Below are 18,959 nucleotides of genomic sequence, written 5' to 3'. Positions count from 1 at the left end.
ATACCCCTGGCCCAGCCCTGCACTGTATAACATACAAGCCCCCTCCCAATGGTGCTGTACCATATCCATGTGCACAATTCTCATTAGCCCCTCACACAGAGAAGCTCTGCCCTACAACCAGCCCAATTAGATCAGAAAGAAGAATAGTTTGATCATCTATTCATTCTGTTTTTTTGTAAAGTTGTAAATTCCTAACCATAAAATCAAACTACACAGTATGAAAACCAGGCCTCATGGGCTCATTCTGGCTAGTGGTCTGAAGAGAGTTCAATTAAACTGACATTCTAGCTCCTTGCCTGTGCGCCAACATCCCGCAGGAGACACACTCTGAACAGGTGAAGCCCATAGAGGGGAGGGCAGGTGACTGAAGGAACAGAGTACACTCTGCTCTTAAAGGTTACCTGGTGTATTAGTCAGGGATTTCCAGAGAAAGAGAACCAATAGAATGTGTATGTGTCTGTGTGTGTATGTGTGTGTGGGGAGGGAGAGGGAGAGGGAGAGGGAGAGAGAGAGAGAGAGAGAGAGAGAGAGAGAGAGAGAGAGAGAGAGAGAGAGAGAGAGAGACTTACTTTAAGGAATTGGCTTATGCAACCAATGAAAGCTGCAAGTCCAAAATCTACAAGGTGGGGCAGCAGGCTGGAGACCCGGATAGGAGCCAGTGCTGTGGTTCAAGTCAGAAGGCTGTCTGCTGGCAGAATTCCTTCTTGCTCAGGAGGTCAGTCTTTCTTCTATTAAGACCTCAACTAACTGGATGAGACATACCCACATTATGGAGGGCAATCTGCTTTACGCAAAGTCTGTGGATTTAAGTGTTAACCTCACCCACACAAAAACACCTTCCCAGAAACATCCAGAGTCATGGCTGACCAAATAGCTAGGCACTGTGGCCCAGCCAAATTAACACATAAAATTAATCATCACACCTTGTAATTATGTACTTACAGCTCCATTTCATCTGTTACATTGAGGAAGCAAGGGGTATGAGAGTGTCTTCACTGCCTTTGAATATTTAAGGCCTAGCCTAGTACTCAGTCCCCAAAAAGTGTGCAATAAATATTTATTAAACTGAAAAACGTTGTGTCTTGTCTCAGTACTTCTTTACGCTACTACACAGTATAACCTTTAGATTCTTCCTTGTGAAGTTACCTAGTGAAAGGTATCCATTTGTTATGGACTGAATTGTGTCTCCCCAAAATTCATATGTTGAAACTCTAACCCCCAATGTGACTGTATTTGGAGGTAGGGCCTTTAAAGAGGTAATAGAGGTTAAGCGAGGTCACGAGGGTGGGACCCTAATCTAATATGACTGGTGTCCTCATGAGAAGATGAAGAAACACCAAAAATACAAACACACAGAAAAAAAGCCACACGAGGACAGAGTGAAAAGGGACTTGTCTGCCAGCCAAGGAGAGAGGCCTCAGGAGAAACCAATCCTGCTGGTAACGTGATCTTGGACTTTCAGCCTCCAGAACTCTTAAGAAAAAAAAATTCTGTTATTTAAGTCACCCGGTCTGTGGTGTTTTCTTTTGTGGCAGTCCTGGCAGACTAATATACCCTCCAAGACGCTGTTCCCCAATTCATTAACAAACAAACCAGTCCAGTCCTGGCTCTGGGTCAGAATAGGGGCCTGTAAAAGTTGCAATGAAGGAAGCACAGTTGGTTTCAACTGAATGGAGCTGGTATGATATGTGGACTGGGCAGAAATTGCAGTGAGGTCCCTTTGAGGAAACTAAATAAAAATCTAAAACAGGTGGATACACGCACATTGGCTTCCTTTCCAAACTTGCAGAATACAAGGTAAACTTTCATTTTCCCAAAGTAATAAATGGCATAATCCCCTTCCTGGGATGTTTTGTTGTTTTTTTGAAAATTTAAATATCTCAGAAAAGTTTTAGGAATATCAGTCATTCACACCTCAGTCTGAATTTGTTGTGATCTGCTTTCTCAAATAACTGAAATCTGAGGAAAAGAAGGAGAAAAAAATAATTTTGAATCAAAAGATCTTTAGTAGGGTGATACGGAGAATAATTTAACATGATCTTAATTCAGAAACATACTAGGGGGCTTCCCTGGTGGCGCAGTGGTTGGGAATCTGCCTGCCAATGCAGGGGACACAGGTTCAATCCCTGGTCTGGGAAGATCCCACATGCCACGGAGCAACTAAGCCCGTGCGCCACAACTACTGAGCACGCATGCTGCAACTACTGAAGCCCGTGCGCCTAGAGCCCATGCTCGGCAGCAAGAGAAGCCACTGCAATGAGAAGCCTGCTCAGTGCAACGAAGAGCAGCCCCCCCTCGCCGCAACTAGAGAAAGCCCATGCGCAACGAGGACCCAACGCAGCCAAAAATAAATAAATTAATTTAAAAAAAAAAAGAAAGAAAGAAACATACTAGGGATATAGGGACTTCTTCCAAAATTTACCTAGGGTTGGCCTTATTATCCCCTGCACCTTAGAGACAGGCCAGAGTTAAAGATCTTTAAAAAAATTTTTTTTTCGTGACGATTAAGTTTCTGCCTTTCAAAATAGAACCAGTAAGAAGAACCTTAATGCTACTGCATCTACTTTAAGCATTCTTTTTCTCATTATTCCTCTAAAATTTATCAAGCTTTCCTACGTCAGATCCTTTGCTGTTCACAGTATTTTCTTTAAAAAAGGCTCTTGCTCCCCTGCCCTCCTTAGCCATCTAAATCTTCACCATCCTTAAAGATATGGATAAGCTACCAGAACCACTGTAAAGCCTTCCTTGATCAGTTCAATGGAAAATTCCCTTCCATCTTTCACCTTTCTGTCCTTCCTATTCACTTGACACTTGAAATGTATACACAACATTAATTGTCTTTTCATACATTAGTCTTAATTCAATGATTAGATGATAAGTTCTTTTGCATCAGGGAACATTTTGCACATTTAACTGCAGACTACATAAAGCATTGACTATGCCTCAAAACACATAACATCTTCAAAATTTCTGCACTGATTGATGAGTGGGTGAATGATTAAATAGCAGTCTATCCTTGCTCCCAAGAGTCTGCTTGTTTTTTAAGCATAAATTTCATGCTTATAATAATGTTTGGTATGTGAATATATGCTACATGGGGGTGTCTGATGTGTAAAGAAGTAAGGCACCAAAGAATTCTAACGGGTGATGGAACTTTCTTTATCTTGGCTTTTGATTTAGTACAGATTTCTCCTCCAGCAGAGATCTGTATTCAAGGCTAATATTTTCTGGGGACAATACAATCATTTATTCATTAAATATTATATTCCTGTGAGCGCCATTAACTCTGAGAGGTTCTGGAAATTAGTCTTCATGGAACTCATAGTCAAGGGAGGAGATAGCCATTATGAAAAACTATACAAAGGAGGACACCAGGAACAAGACCCCAACCTAGTGCCTCTCCCTCAATCCATCTTTCCATTCATGTAATATTGCAATCACTGAAGTCCTACAAGGGGAGTTATACTGATCTCCAAGAGCAGAGAGCAAGGGAATTTGGTCAATGTGGCAGGCAGCATCTAAAATGGCCCCCAGTGATCCCTATCTTCTGGTATTCACATCCTGATGCATGAGCTGAACCTAGTGACTTGTCTCTACTAAAGAGAATACAGCAAAATTAGGTTTGAAAGACGATGAGTTCTCCCTTTTCTCACCATAAAGAAATTGATATACCACTGAAATCCTCCAAGACTGGATATGAGTCTGGTTCTAATCAGAAGTATTCACTCTGAACCACCTTCCTTTCCCCTGCACACACATACCCTTCTCCCATCAGACTCACAAAGTTTTTGTTGAACTGGCAAAATAGTTTGGTATCAAATATTGTTTTACAAATACTTACTGAGTTGAATATAGAGATAAACACAAGAATGCACTTTGGTTCCCAGTTAGTCCCCTTATCAAGTCCTCATTAAATTTATGGGGTATCAATTAAATAATGAATGTTGGGAATATTTTGCTTTAATTATATTACACGTTTTCATCATGTGTTTTACAAATGTGTCATAGAGGAGGAGAGGACCAGATCCCAGAAGTCTGAAAGATAGCCCACATGTAAACTACCTTAACTGATATAATAAACAACAAATCAGATATCAACTTAATGATGGGTTGCATGGTAAAAAATATAATAACAATTTTGGGGGGAAGATATCTTTGGAAAACTTTATCAGTTTTGTTAATTCTCATAAGAACAAGAATTTAAATGGTTTTGTTATACAATATGCTAAAAGTTATTCTTAGCTCTGTTATAGAAATTTTAGGAGCATAAACACCCTATTAAATGGTCTGGCATGGAACACTTACAGTAAAACCAATCTGAAGATAATCACTCCCCAAGCCAAGGAAAAAATGGAATGGAAGGGCCATACCATCATAACAAGACACTAGATGCTAGCAACAGATGATACAGTCCGTTTGTTTGTTCTCTCAACCATACAGTCATTTATTCACTTATTCATTAACACTGAGTGCATTTTTCAGTACTAAGTACTAAGCTTGGCACCAGGGTCTTAACAATGAATAAGCCTTGTGTTTGATGGTGATTAGAGTATAGTCAAGTAAACCACATTTGATGCAGAAGCAATTGCAGAGATACTGAAGATACTGGAGAATCTGATAATAATTATAGACTCCCTTCCAAGAAAATGCATATTCTAATTATATCAAAGTTTAGTATACAATTGCAGAGGTTTCCAGGACCCTCAAACATTCATCCACAGACCACTAAATACTACCACAGAGTCAGAACATCTGGTTTACAGAGTCTCCTAATTTGTATTTGTGGTGTCCAACTGTAGGACAGCAGCACAAAAAAAATTTTCAGTGACATGTGAACATTTTCTGTAGATATACTTCTCTGTGGATAAAAATACCCTTGCAATGGGCCAGCTGCCTTTGGCACAAAGTAAGTTCTAGAGACTTACCACAGTTAGCTTAAAGTTTAGCAATGCATGCCCTGTTGTGCTTACATAATCATCTGTTTATAAAGAGCTGATCCAACAAGCATAAAGGTTATTTTTATTTACCTTGTTTCCAAACCAGGTCATCTACCAGAAGAATTAATTTATAAGGTAAGAAGAAAGGACAGTCCAATAGAATTGGCTCTGATAAAGTATCTGCTTGTGGTAAAAAAAAATACTTTGTTGATATTTCTGGATTCATTCAAACCTAAACCCAGACCTTTTTTTGCAGCTTAAATCTCCATGTTTAACATTTTGAGGTTGCCAGTGTAGAGGTTGCTAATTAAAAAAATAACTGAAGAACGCTAAAATAACTTTCTAATTGTCAATTCAAACCTTCCATGAATTTAGTTAGAAAAAAAGTTTCTTCCCCATTTTTACACAAATTAATAAAAAATATCCAGTTGAAATGCATTTAGGTATAGATCAAGATACTCTTGAAAATTAGCTGAGTTTCAATCAAAAATAACAAGGAATAACTGAAGCAAGCAAATGTTTCTTTTGGAAGGAAACTGATTAATTAAATAAAGTAGATTTATTTTTATAGAATGAGAAACCGAAGCTCAGATTCATAAAAGGGGACTTGGTTACAGGGAAAATGATATAGTCTTACAGACAAAGCTTTCCAATTCTATCAATATCACTATTTATACTAGGAAATGCTTTTGTTTTCAATTTTATTCAAATTCAATTCTGTAGGCACAGATTTAGTTAAAGGAAAAATAAAGCAAAACAGGGAATTTCCTTGAGGTCCAGTGGTTAGGACTCCACACTTCCACTACAGGGGGCATGGGTTCAATCACTGGTTGGGGAACTAAGATCTCACATGCTGCAAGGTGCAGCAATAAATAAATAAATAAATATTTAAAAAATAAAGCAAACACTCTTCATTCATTTTACATAACATGCATCCATTTATCATGCATTTACTTATCCATCCAATCAGTTAATTTAATAAGTATCTATTTAGTAACTTCCACATGGTCTGCCCAAGGCTTGGAAAGGAGATCTGGCTAGAGCAGTGAACTAGGGAATTGGTGCTAAGACATGAGGTTGGAAATGTAGGCAGAAGCCCATCCAGAAGGCCTTGTTGGGATAGAAGAGAGTTCAGATTTTCTTACAAATGCAAGATTAACCTATTCAAATGTATTTAGATAAGGATGTGATACAAACCAACCTGTTTTAAATCAATCTACTCTTAACTTTGAACTTTCTGCTCTAGTAAAATTACTTTACAATTTCTATTAAAACATACCTTGCACTTTTCCTTCTCTGTGGCACACAACTTCTTTCCATGTGGAAACCTTGACTTTTATACCAATTAAACATTTAATGATATGAAAGTTTGAGGACCTAAAATACATGACCTTTGAAAATAATTTAGGAAAAATATAGTTGGAGGCACACTCGAGTCAGAAGATTTTAAGTTCAGTCCAGACTGTTAGTTTCCATGACTAGGTGACTACAAAAATGCTGCGTCCACTTTACCTTGACTCTAAGAGCCTACTGATTTGTGGCTACCTCTTCAAACTGGCTACAAAAGCATGCTTCTTGATTATCTACATATCGTCTTCCTTACACTCCTGCTCTCAGGGTCACAGTATTTTCTTTCTCTGCCCTGCTGCTCCTTCGTATCTCTTATTACTAAAGTCAGCAAATGTATCATGCAACCAAGTTTATCAAGAAACTTCCTCATACTAAACACTATGGAGGATATTACAAAGGATACAGAAAAAGAAAAGTCTTAGGGAAGAAAAAGAGGAAGAAAAAAATAACAAAATATATTTTGGGCAAGGAGTAAATAAGAAGATGATAAAGAAAGTGAAAATAATCTTTGCATTGCCAGCAACTTTATAAGGCAGACATGCATTTATTGAACAACAAGTATGTGTTCCAGCTATTAGCAGCTAATAGCACCAGATGATTACTAGGCATCAAGGAGTGTGCTAAGCACTGTGCATACATGATCTCATGCAACCCTTCTAGCAGCTCTGTAAGTCAAATAGATGGGTACTATCATTATCCCATATTATAAAGGAGGTTGGACACTTCACCCAGACTCTTCTCAAACTTCTATTAGAATAAGATTCATTGGGCTTCCCTGGTGGCACAGTGGTTGCGAATCTGCCCGCCAATGCAGGGGACACGGGTTCGAGCCCTGGTCTGGGAAGATCCCACATGCCACGGAGCAACTAGGCCCGTGAGCCACAATTACTGAGCCTGCGCGTCTGGAGCCTGTGCTCCGCAACAAGAGAGGCCGTGACAGTGAGAGGCACGCGCACCGCGATGAAGAGTGGCCCCCGCTCGCCACAACTAGAGAAAGCCCTCGCACAGAAATGAAAACCCAACATAGCCAAAAATTAATTAATTAATTAATTAATTAATTAATTTTAAAAAAAAAGAATCACTTGAAGAACTTGTTAAAAATACAGAAACATGAATGCTATCATTTTTAGCAGGTTCTGAGATGAAGCCAAAGAAAGTGAATTTTTACAAACTCATAAGCCACCACCAATCATTACTGCCACCACTACCAATCACCCTAACCCAAATTCAATGATTCTACTACTGATGATCCTTTAATTACATTTGAGAAACCTTGTGCTATGGTACACTGTATCCCCCAGCACTGTGTTAATTAAATTTTAGGTGCACACATTCGTCAGGAGAAAATGATAAAATATTCTGATTCAATAGATCTAAGGTGAGCCCTGAGATCCTGTATTCCTAACAAACTTAGAGGTGATGCCAATGTGGTCAGTCTAAGACTCACATTTTCAGTAGCCAAGACCTAGTACAGTACCAAAAGATTTAAGGTTAAATATAAGAAATGTAATTCTTTTCCATAAAGAATTTATAGTCTCCATCAACAAAATGAAAAGTTAACCTCCTGAATGGGAGAAAATATTTGCAAATAATATATCTGGTAAGGGGCTAATATCCAAAATACATAAAAGAACTCATAAAACTACCAATAGTGAAAAAAACAATCTGACTAAAAAAATGGGCAGAGGACCTGAATAGATATTTTTCCAAAGAAGACATACAGATGGCCAATAGGTACATGAAAACATGCTCAGCATCACTAATCATCAGGGAAATGCAAATCAAAACCACAATGTGATATCACCTCGCACCTGATAGAATGGCTATTATCAAAAAGACAAGAAGGGAACTCTGACGCCCAAGGAGACAGGAGGCACCCAGAGTGAACCAGTAGGACATAGAGGGACTGAGGGGGAGGAGAAGTGGAGGCTGACAAGATCAGCGCCCATAAGGTCAGGGAGATCAGGAGAGGCAGGTTGGAGGGACTCTCCCGGAAGAGTGGGAGAGGGGCGGAGGGCGATCACCTGGCCCAGTGGGGCTGGGGAAACTGCTGAGCTCCCAGGCCGATCCCCTGCCCTCAAGGCCCCCTCCAAACCACGTGGTTCCTAGGGGCATAGGAGGGAGGCTGGGGAGATCAAGAGAGCAGGTGAGAGGGACCCTCCCTTGGGAGGGACCCTCCCAGACCCCAGACCAGAGCAGCAGTAGAGGAGAGGAGAGAGTTTGCCCTGCCCACTCGAGCCCAGGAAGGCTGCTGGGCACCCAGGTGAGGTCCCCTGCCCTCTGAGACCAGGCGTGGGTGCATGGCTGGGCCCCTTCTGTTCCTTGAGACTAAACCCCACCCCACACAGCCCCAAGGGTCTTTTCCAGCCCTGTGGGTCCTGAGCATAGGCCCCACCCACCACCCAAACCTTGTCCTTGCTTAGGCCCCCGCTCTCCACAGCCAAGGCCTTTCCCCCCACCCTTTTTCTTTTATTTTTCTTTTCCCTCCTCCTCTTTTTTACTATTGTGGTACTGATGTATCTTCCATTGTTGACTCATCTATATTTCTATTTTTACATTCTTTCTAACATACCTGTTAGTTTCCTAATCTAATTTTATTTTTTACTTTGTTATTGTTCTTTTTTTCTTTTTTTGCCGCCCCAGGTGGCTTGCAAGAACCTGGTTGGCGAGCCCGGGGTCGGGCAGAAGCTCCTGCGGTGGGAGCTCTAAGTCCAAACCACTGGACTAACAGAGAACCTCAGACCCCAGGGAATATTCATCGGAGTGAGGTCTCACAGAGGTCCTCATCTCAGCACCAAGACCCAGCTCTACGCAATAGCCTAAAAACTCCAGTGTTGGAAGCCTCAGGCCAAACAACCAGTAAAACAGAAACACAATCCCACTCATTTAAAAAAAAAAAAAAAAATGAGATGGCAAGAAAATATGTCATGGGGCTTCCCTGGTGGCGCAGTGGTTGAGAATCTGCCTGCCAATGCAGGGGACACGGGTTCGAGCCCTGGTCTGGGAGGATCCCACATGCCGCAGAGCAACTAGGCCCATGAGCCACAATCACTGAGCCTGCGCGTCTGGAGCCTGTGCTCCGCAACAAGAGAGGCCGAGATAATGAGAGGCCTGTGCACCGCGATGAAGAGTGGCTCCCACTTACCGCAGCTGGAGAGAGCCCTCGCACAGAGGCGAAGACCCAACACAGCCATAAATAAATAAATAAATAAACAAATATTTAAAAAAAAAAAAGTCACAGATGATGAAGCAGCAAGGTAAAAACCTACAAGACCAAATAAATGAAGAGGAGAGAGGCAATCTACCTGAAAAAGAATTCAGAGTAATGATAACAAAGATGATCCAGAATCTCGGAAATAGAATGGAAGCACGGATTGGGAAAATATAAGAAATGTTTAACAAGGATCTAGAAGAACTAAAGAACAAACAAAAATGAACAACACAATAACTGAAATGAAAAATACACTAGAAGGAATCAATAACAGAATAATGGAGGCAGAGGAACGAATAAGTGAGCTGGAAGACAAAATGGTGTAAATAACTGCTGAGGAGCAGAATAAAGAAAAAAGAATGAAAAGAATTGAAGACAATCCCAGAGACCTCTCGGACAACACTAAACGTACCAACATTTGAATTATAGGGGTCCCAGAAGAAGAAGAGAAAAAGAAAGGGACTAAGAAAATATTTGAAGAGATTATAGTGGAAAACTTCCCTAACATGGGAAAGGAAACAGTCAAGTCCAGGAAGCACAGAGAGTCCCATACAGGATAAACCCTAGGAAAAACACACAAAGGCACATATTAATCAAACTAACAAAAATTGAAATCAGAGAAAAAATATTAAAAGCAGCAAGGGAAAAACAAAAAATAACATACAAAGGAATCCCCATAAGGTTATCAGCTGATTTTTCAGTGGAAACTCTGCAGGCCAGAAGGGAATGGCAGGATATACTTAAAGTGGTGAAAGAGAAAAATCTACAACCAAGATTCCTCTACCCAGCAAGAATCTCACTCAAATTCTATGGAGATGTCAAAAGCTTTTCAGACAAGCAAAAGCTAAGAGAATTCAGCACCACAAAAACCAGCTTTGCAACAAATGCTAAACAAACTTCTCTAAGTGGGAAACACAAAAGAAGAAAAAGACCCACAAAAACAAACCTGAAACCATTAAGAAAATGATAATAGGAACATACATATCGATAATAACCTTGAATGTAAATGGATTAAATGCCCCAACCAAAAGACACATACTGGCCGAAAGGATCCAAAAACAAGACCCATATATATGCTGTCTACAAGAGATGCACTTCAGACCTAGGGACACATACAGACTGAAAGTGATGAGATGGAAAAAGATATTCCATGCAAATGGAAATCAAAACAAAGCTGGAGGAGCAATGCTCGTATAAGATAAAATAGACTTTCAAGTAAAGAATGTTACAAGAGATAAGGAGGGACACTACATAATGATCAAAGGATCAATCCAAGAAGAAGATATAACAATTATGAATGTTTATGCACCCACATAGGAGCACCTCAATACATAAGGCAAAATGTTAACAACCATGAAAGGAGAAATTGACAGTAACACAATAATAGTAGGCGACATTAACACCCCACTTATACCAATGGACAGATCATCCAAACAAAAAATAAATAAGGAAACACAAGCTTTAAATGACACAACAGATCAGATAGATCTAACTGATATTTATAGAACATTCCACCCAAAAGTGGAAGAATACACTTTCTTCTCAAGTGCACACAGAACATTCTCCAGGATAGATCACCTCTTGGGTCACAAATGAAGCTTCGGAAAATTTAAAAAATTTGAGGTCGTATCAAGCATCTTTTCTGACCACAACTCTATGGGATTGGAAATCCATTACAGGAAAAAAACTGTAAACAACACAAAAACATGGAGGTTAAACAGTGCGCTACTAAATAACCAAGAAATCACTGAAGAAATCAAAGAAGAAATTTAAAAATACATAGAAACAAATGACAACAAAAACACGACAACCCAAAACCTATGGGATCCAGCAAAAGCAGTTCTAAGAGGAAAGTTTACAGCAATTCAATCTCACTCCAAGAAACAAGAAAAATCTCAAATAAACAATCTAACCCTACACTGAAAACAACTAGAGAAAGAAGAACAAAGAAAACCCAAAGTCAGTAGAAGGAAAGAAATCATAAAGATCAGAGCAGAAATAAATGAAATAGAAACGAAGAAACAATAGCAAAGATCAATAAAACTAGAAGCTGGTTCTTTGAGAAGATAAACAAAATTGATAAACCCTTAGCCAGACTCATCAAGAAAAAAAGGGAGAGGATGCAAATCAATAAAATTAGAAATGAAAGAGGAGAAATCACAACTGACACTGCAGAAATACAAAGGATTATAAGAGACTAGTACAAACAACTATATGCCAATAAAATGGACAACCTGGAAGAAATGGACAAATTCTTGGAAAGGTACAATTTTCCAAGACTGAACCAGGAAGAATTAGAAAATATAAACAGACCTATCACAAGTTATGAAATTGAAACCGTAATTAAAAACCTTCCAACAAACAGAAGTCCAGGACCAGATGGCTTCACTGGTGAATTCTATCAAACATTTAGAGAAGACCTAACACTGATCCTTCTCAAACTCTTCCAAAAAACTGCAGAGAGAGAAACACTCCCAAATTTATTCTATGAAGCCACCATCACCCTGATACCAAAACCACAAAAAGATATCACAAAAAAAGAAAATTACAGACCAATATCACTGATGAACATAGATGCAAAAATCCTCAACAAAATACTAGCAAACAGAATCCAACAGCACATTAAAAGGATCATACACCATGATCAAGTGGGATTTATCCCAGGGATGCAAGGATTCCTCAATATATGCAAATTGATCAATGTGATACACCACTTTAACAAATTAAGGAATAAAAACCATATGATCATCTCAGGAGATGCAAAGAAAGCTTTTGACAAAATTCAACACCCATTTATGATAAAAACTCTCCAGAAAATGGGCATAGAGGGAACCTACCTCAATATAATAAAGGCCATATATGACAAACCCACAGCAAGCATCATACTCAATGGAAAAACTGAAAGTATTTCCTCTAAGATCAGGAACAAGACAAGGATGTCCACTCTTGCCACTCTTATTCAACATAGTTTTGGAAGTTCTAGCCACAGCAGTCAGAGAAGAAAAAGAAATAAAAGGAATACAAACTGGAAAAGAAGAAGTAAAACTGTCACTGTTTGCCAATGACATGATACTATACATAGAAAATTCTAAAGATGCCACCAGAAAACTACTAGAACTAATCAATGAATTTCATAAAGTTGCAGGATACAAAATTAATGCACAGAAATCTCTGGCGTTTCTATACACCAACAACGAAAAATCAGAAAGAGAAATTAAGGAAACACTCCCATTTACCACTACAACAAAAAGAATAAAATACCTAGGAATAAACCTGCCTAAGGAGGCGAAAGGCTTGTACTCAGAAAACTATAAAACACTGATGAAAGAAATCAAAGATGACATAAACAGAGGGAGAAATATACCATGTTCTTGGATTGGAAGAATCAATATTGTTAAAATGACTATACTACTCAAAGCAATCTACAGATTCAATGCAATCCCTATCAAACTACCAATGGCATTCTTCACAGAATTAGAACAAAAAATCTTACAATTTGTATGGAAACATAGAAGAACCCAAACAGCCAAAGCAATCTTGAGAAAGAAAAAGGAGTTGGAGGAATCAGGCTCCCCGACTTCAAATTATACCACAAAGTTACAGTAATCAGGACAGTATGGTACTGGCACAAGAAAAGAAATATAGATCAATGGTACAGGATAGAATGCCCAGAGAAAAACCCACACCCATATGGGCACCTAATTTATGGCAAAGGAGGCAAGAACATACAATGGAGAAAGGACAGCCTCTTCAATAATTGGTGGTGGAAAAACTGGACAGCTACATGTAAAAGAATGAAATTAGAACACTACCTAACACCATACACAAAAATAAACTCCAAATGGATTAAAGACTTACATGTAAGACCAGACACTATAAAACTTTTAGAGGAAAACATAGGAAAAGCACTCTTTGACATAAACCACAGCAAGATCTTTTTTGACCCACCTCCTAGAGTAACAGAAATGAAAACAAAAATAAACAAATGGGACTTAATTAAACTTAAAAGCTTTTGCACAGCAAAGGAAACCATAAACAAGACAAAAAGACAACACTCAGAGTGGGAGAAAATATTTGCAAATGAAACAACAAAGGATTAATCTAAAAACTATACAAACAGCTCATGGAGCTCAATATCAAAAAAACAATCAAGTTAAAAAATGGGCAGAAGACTTAGACATTTCACCAAGGAAGACATACAGATGGCCAAGAGGCACATGAGAAGATGCTCAACATCACTAATTATTAGAGAAATGCAAATCAAAACTACAATGAGCTATCACCTCATGCCAGTCAGAACGGCCATTATCAAAACAGCTAGAAACAATAATTGCTGGAAAGGGTGTGGTGAAAAGGGAAGTCTCCTACACTGTTGGTGGGAATGTAAATTGATACAACCACTATGGAAAACAGTATGGAGGTTCCTTAAAAAACTAAAAATAGAACTACTATACGACCCAGCAACCCCACTACTGGGCATATACCCTGAGAAAACCATAATTCAAAAAGAGACATGCACCACAATGTTCATTGAAGCACCATTTACAATAGCAGGACATGGAACCAACCTAAATGTCCACCAACAGATGAATGGATAAAGAAGATGTGGCACATATATACAATGGAATATTACTCAGCCATAAAAAGAAATGAAATTGAGTTATTTGTAGTGAGGTGGATGGACCTAGAGTCTGTCATACAGAGTGAAGTAAGTCAGAAAGAGAAAAACAAATCCCGCATGCTAACGCATATATATGGAATCCAGGGGGAAAAAAAGATGGTACTGATGAACCTAGTTGCAGGGCAGGAATAAAGAGGTAGACATAGAGAATGGACTTGATGACATGGAGTGGGAGGGCAAAGCTGGGGTGAAGTGAGAGTAGCATCGACATATATACACTAGCAAATGTAAAATAGTTGGCTGATGGGAAGCAGCAGCATAACACAGGTAGATCGGCTCAGTGCTTTGCAATGACCTAGAGGGATGGGATAGGGAGGATGGGAGGGAGGCTCAAGAGGGAGGGGATATGGGGTCATGTGTATGCGTATGGCTGATTTGCTTTGCTGTGCAACAGAAACTAACATGGTATTGTGAAGCAATTATACTTCAATAAAGATCTACTAAAAAAAAAAGACAAGAAATAACAAGTGTTGGTGAGGATGTAGAGAAGGGAGAACCTGTGCACTGTCGGTAGGAATTTAAACTGGTGCAGCCACTATGGAAAACAGTATGGATGTTTCTCAAAAGATTAAAAATAGAACTATCATATCCAGAAATTCCACTCCTGGCTATTTATCTGAAGGAAAAAAACACTAATTAGACAAGATATGCACACCAATGTTCCTTTCAAAATTATTTTCAATAGCTAAGATACGGAAGCAACCTAAGTGTATCCATCAATAGGTGACTGGATAAATACACACACATACATACACACACACACACACACACACACACACACACACAGGAACATTACCCAGCTATAAAAAAAATAAAATCTTGTAATTTGCAACAACATGCATGGACCTAGAGGGTATTATGCTAAGTGAAATTAAGTCAGACAGAGAAAGACAAATACTGTATGATCTCATTTATATGTGGAGTGAAAAAACAAAAACACTAAGCTCATAGATACAGAGAACAGATTGGTGGTCCAGACACAGGGACTAGAGGATGGACAAAATTGTTGAAAGGGGGGTTCGAACTTCCAGTTATAAAATAAATAAGTCATGGGGATGTAATATACAGTATCATGACGATAGTTAATTATGCTATATTGCATATTTGAAAGTTGCTAAGAGAATAAACCTTAAATGTTCTCATTACAAGAAAAAAATTGTATCTATGTATGGTGACAGATGTTCACTAGACTTACTGCGGTGATCGTTTTGAAATATATACAAATATTAAATCCTTCTGTTGTACACCTGAAACTAATATAATGTTATATGTCAATTTTAGCTCAATAAAATAAACTATTTACAGTATAGAGAAGCAAATGGAGATATAGCCAGATGCTTTGGGAACATGAGGCATATGAAGGGGGAAGTGTGAAAAAGCATACTAGAAAAAGATCCTTGAGCTGAGAGTTGAAGGAAACAATCTCATTCAGTTACATGCTCTTCAGGAATTTATTTAATATAAGAAATGAGGCAAATACAAAAACAACTAAAACAAGTAATTTAAGGCAAATATTTCTATAACTAATAAAAACATATCCTGTAGACCTTCAAGGAAAGAGATAATGTCTGATTATCTCTCCTATAAATATGCCATACATCTACCAATGTTTTATACCTCTTTACCAACATGTCTTTCCCAGTGGACAGAATTCGTGTGGAGCAGAAACCACCATATTCATCGTGCCATCAATATCCATCCCTTTGGCTCATATACAACACACTTTTTATAAATCTATGTTGAATGACAACTGCAGGCTTCAAGGAGGAGGTAGGTTTGTTTGTTTTTCTCTTTCTGACTTACTTCACTCTGTTTGACAGTCTCTAGGTCCATCCACATCTCTGCAAATGACCCAATTTCGTTCCTTTTTATAGCTGAGTAATATTCCGTTGTATATATGTACCACATCTTTATCCATTCCTCTGTTGATGGACATTTAGGTTGTTTCCATGACCTGGCTATTGTAAATAGTGCTATAGTGAATATCGGGGTGCATGTGTCTTTTTTTTTTTTTTTTTATAGGGAGCATTTTCTTTTTTCAAATTTTATTTATTTATTTTATTTATGGCTGTGTTGGGTCTTCGTTTCTGTGCGAGGGCCTTCTCTAGTTGTGGCAAGCGGGGGCCACTCTTCATCGCGGTGCGCGGGCCTCTCACTACCGCGGCCTCTCTTGTTGCGGAGCACAGGCTCCAGACGCGCAAGCTCAGTAATTGTGGCTCACGGGCCAAGTCGCTCCGCGGCATGTGGGATCCTCCCAGACCAGGGCTCGAACCCGTGTCCCCCGCATTGGCAGGCAGATTCTCAACCACTGTGCCACCAGGGAAGCCCATGCATGTGTCTTTTTGAATTATGGTTTTCTCTGGGTATATGCCCAGGAGTGGGATTGCTGGGTCATATGGTAGTTCTGTTTTTGGTTTTTTAAGGAACATCCATACTGTTCTCTATAGTGGCTGTATCAATTTACATTCCCACAAACAGTGCAAGAGGGTTCCCTTTTTGCACAGCCTCTGCAGCATTTATTGTTTGTAGATTTTGTGATGAAGGCCATTCTGACTAGTGTGAGGGGATACCTTATTGTAGCTTTGATTTGCATTTCTCTAATGATTAGTGATGTTGAGCATCCTTTCATGTGTTTATTGGCCATCTGTATGTCTTCTTTGGAGAAATGTCTATTTAGGTCTTCTGCCCATTTTTGATTGGGTTGTTTGTTTTCTTTGATATTGAGCTGCATGAGCTCTTTGTATATTTTGGAGATTAATCGTTAAGCCATGAAGCAGAAGACCCAAGTAGGCCATGCCCAGGTTTCTTTTCTCACAGAAATTGTGATATAGTAAATATGTATTGTTTTCAGTCACTATATTTGGGGCTAATTTGTTACACAGCGATAGATTACTAATACAAATGGTTAATGTATGTGAAGGACATTTTATCTTTCTTTCCCCAGGAATCTGTCTCCATTTAATCTAATGTGACTATGTTTCTGTTACTTAAAAGCTAAATAGCCCCAGCTGAGATATGGAAAAGGGAGGGATTATTTCTCCCTGAGTACAAAAGTAGAGAAGTTTTCACAAAGAAGAGGACACATGTATAGGGATTTATAACTGAGTAGAATTTTACCAGGCCATAAAGGAAAGACAAGCACTGAAAGCAGAAGAAAGAAAATGATCAAAACATACAAGTAGTAAGCTTTTCAACATCTTATTCCTTAAATTATTATTCAGAAGATGATATATGACCCACAGTGGCAAGAATGGTGGGAAAGCATCAAGAGAATACACTGAAAAGATCAGTTTGTAATAGGATTTGAAATAGGACAGGTTAGAAACAGGATAGGTTAAGGAATTCAAATATGTTTTTTATGGCAATGAGAAACTGAACTGAAGATTTGGTAATAAGAATGGAAAGAAGAGGATAGATCGGGAAAAGACATTCTAAGGTAGAATTAGGAGGGCTCGCTGTTGATTTGATATATTGAGTTAGTACTGGGTGGGAAGGAAATTAGAAAGCAAAATGAGATGAAGAATGATGTGGAAACCTGGGAAATACCAACAATTAAGAACAGATTCAAAATAGTATGTTGAGGATGCTGAGAATAAATTAATATGAGAAATAGGAGTAGCAGTCGCCTGAGGGGAGTCATCATTATAAATTCTATACATGTCAAAAGGATAAATTTTAAGAAAAGATCATTAGATGTTGTAACCAGAGCAGAGTTGTTGACCACTGAGGGCAATTTCAGCAGAAAGGTATATTCAGATTACTGTACGTTGAGGAATGACTAAGGGACTGAGGTGGGCAACAGTGATGGTGAATTTGATATTTTTAAGAGGTAAGAAGAAGGAAAGTAAACTTGTGAACAAATGTAGGTCAAGGGTTTTTTTTTTTCTTTTTTAAAAAATTTATTTTACATAATTTTGTGTTATATGAGAGAGTCAGTTATGGTAAGAATCTGAAGAGAAGGAATCAATACGAAGAAAATGGAAGATGTTATAGAAAGAGGGAGTCAATAATGGGCAAAGCCACAAAAGAGATGGGAGCAGATGAAAAGAGCATTTTCTTAGACAGGACTAATAGATGTAAAAGTTGGTAAAGGTATAGTTTGGAGAAAATTTGAGCAAGCCCATTTTATTCTATCAAGACCAAAAGGTCATCTTTTGACAGTGAAGGCTCAAGGAGGGATTGAAGAGCTTAAGGAAAATGGTAATGGTTTATGTCAGAAACAGGAAAAGGAATTGTAAAAGGATAAAGTTGCCAAGCAAAAGTGTTTTTAAAAAGGGCAAAGGAAGAAGTGAATAGAAGCGTATTATTTTACTAGGGTTAGAAGGGAAAGCTTATCAGACATATGGCTGAAATTAGATAGATCCAAAAGAGCAGATACCTCTGAAATATGAGAATGTCAGAGAATCTTAAAAGCCATGTTTTCTTATTTCCCAAACACCCTCAGTTGTAAGGCACATCATCAATTAACTGACAAATTTAAAGGATTAAAAAAAAATTTAATTGTGACTGGCAACATTCTCCTGTAATCAAAGGCTCATCCAGGTGCTAGAAATATTAAAATATGTTTGAGGAAATTCATTCACCTCCTTAAGAAGACAGGTCTTTTCTTTGAATCCCTTTATATTCTCAGCAGACCTGCAACATTCAGTGTAGGATATTCCTAAATTTATTTTGATACGTTAGCTCTTGCTGATTTATAATTTTTCATTCCAGTGAGATAAACTCCCAGATGTAACTAACAATGAGTAGAAATGAAAAAGAAAAAGTTGTCATTTCTCCT

At 38.5% G+C, this 18,959-nt stretch overlaps 1 protein-coding gene across 5 annotated transcripts in view; it reads right to left on the bottom strand.

Annotated features, from left to right (window-relative positions):
- The window catches only part of TMTC2 (transmembrane O-mannosyltransferase targeting cadherins 2), a 1,049,079-nt gene that overhangs the window by 397,755 nt on the left and 632,365 nt on the right, over positions 1–18,959 (bottom strand). The window lies entirely within an intron of this gene.

Source organism: Balaenoptera ricei, chromosome 10 (genome assembly GCF_028023285.1).
Source record: "Balaenoptera ricei isolate mBalRic1 chromosome 10, mBalRic1.hap2, whole genome shotgun sequence".
Lineage (NCBI taxonomy): Eukaryota > Metazoa > Chordata > Mammalia > Artiodactyla > Balaenopteridae > Balaenoptera > Balaenoptera ricei.
This window is presented reverse-complemented; position numbering and strand designations above follow the sequence as displayed.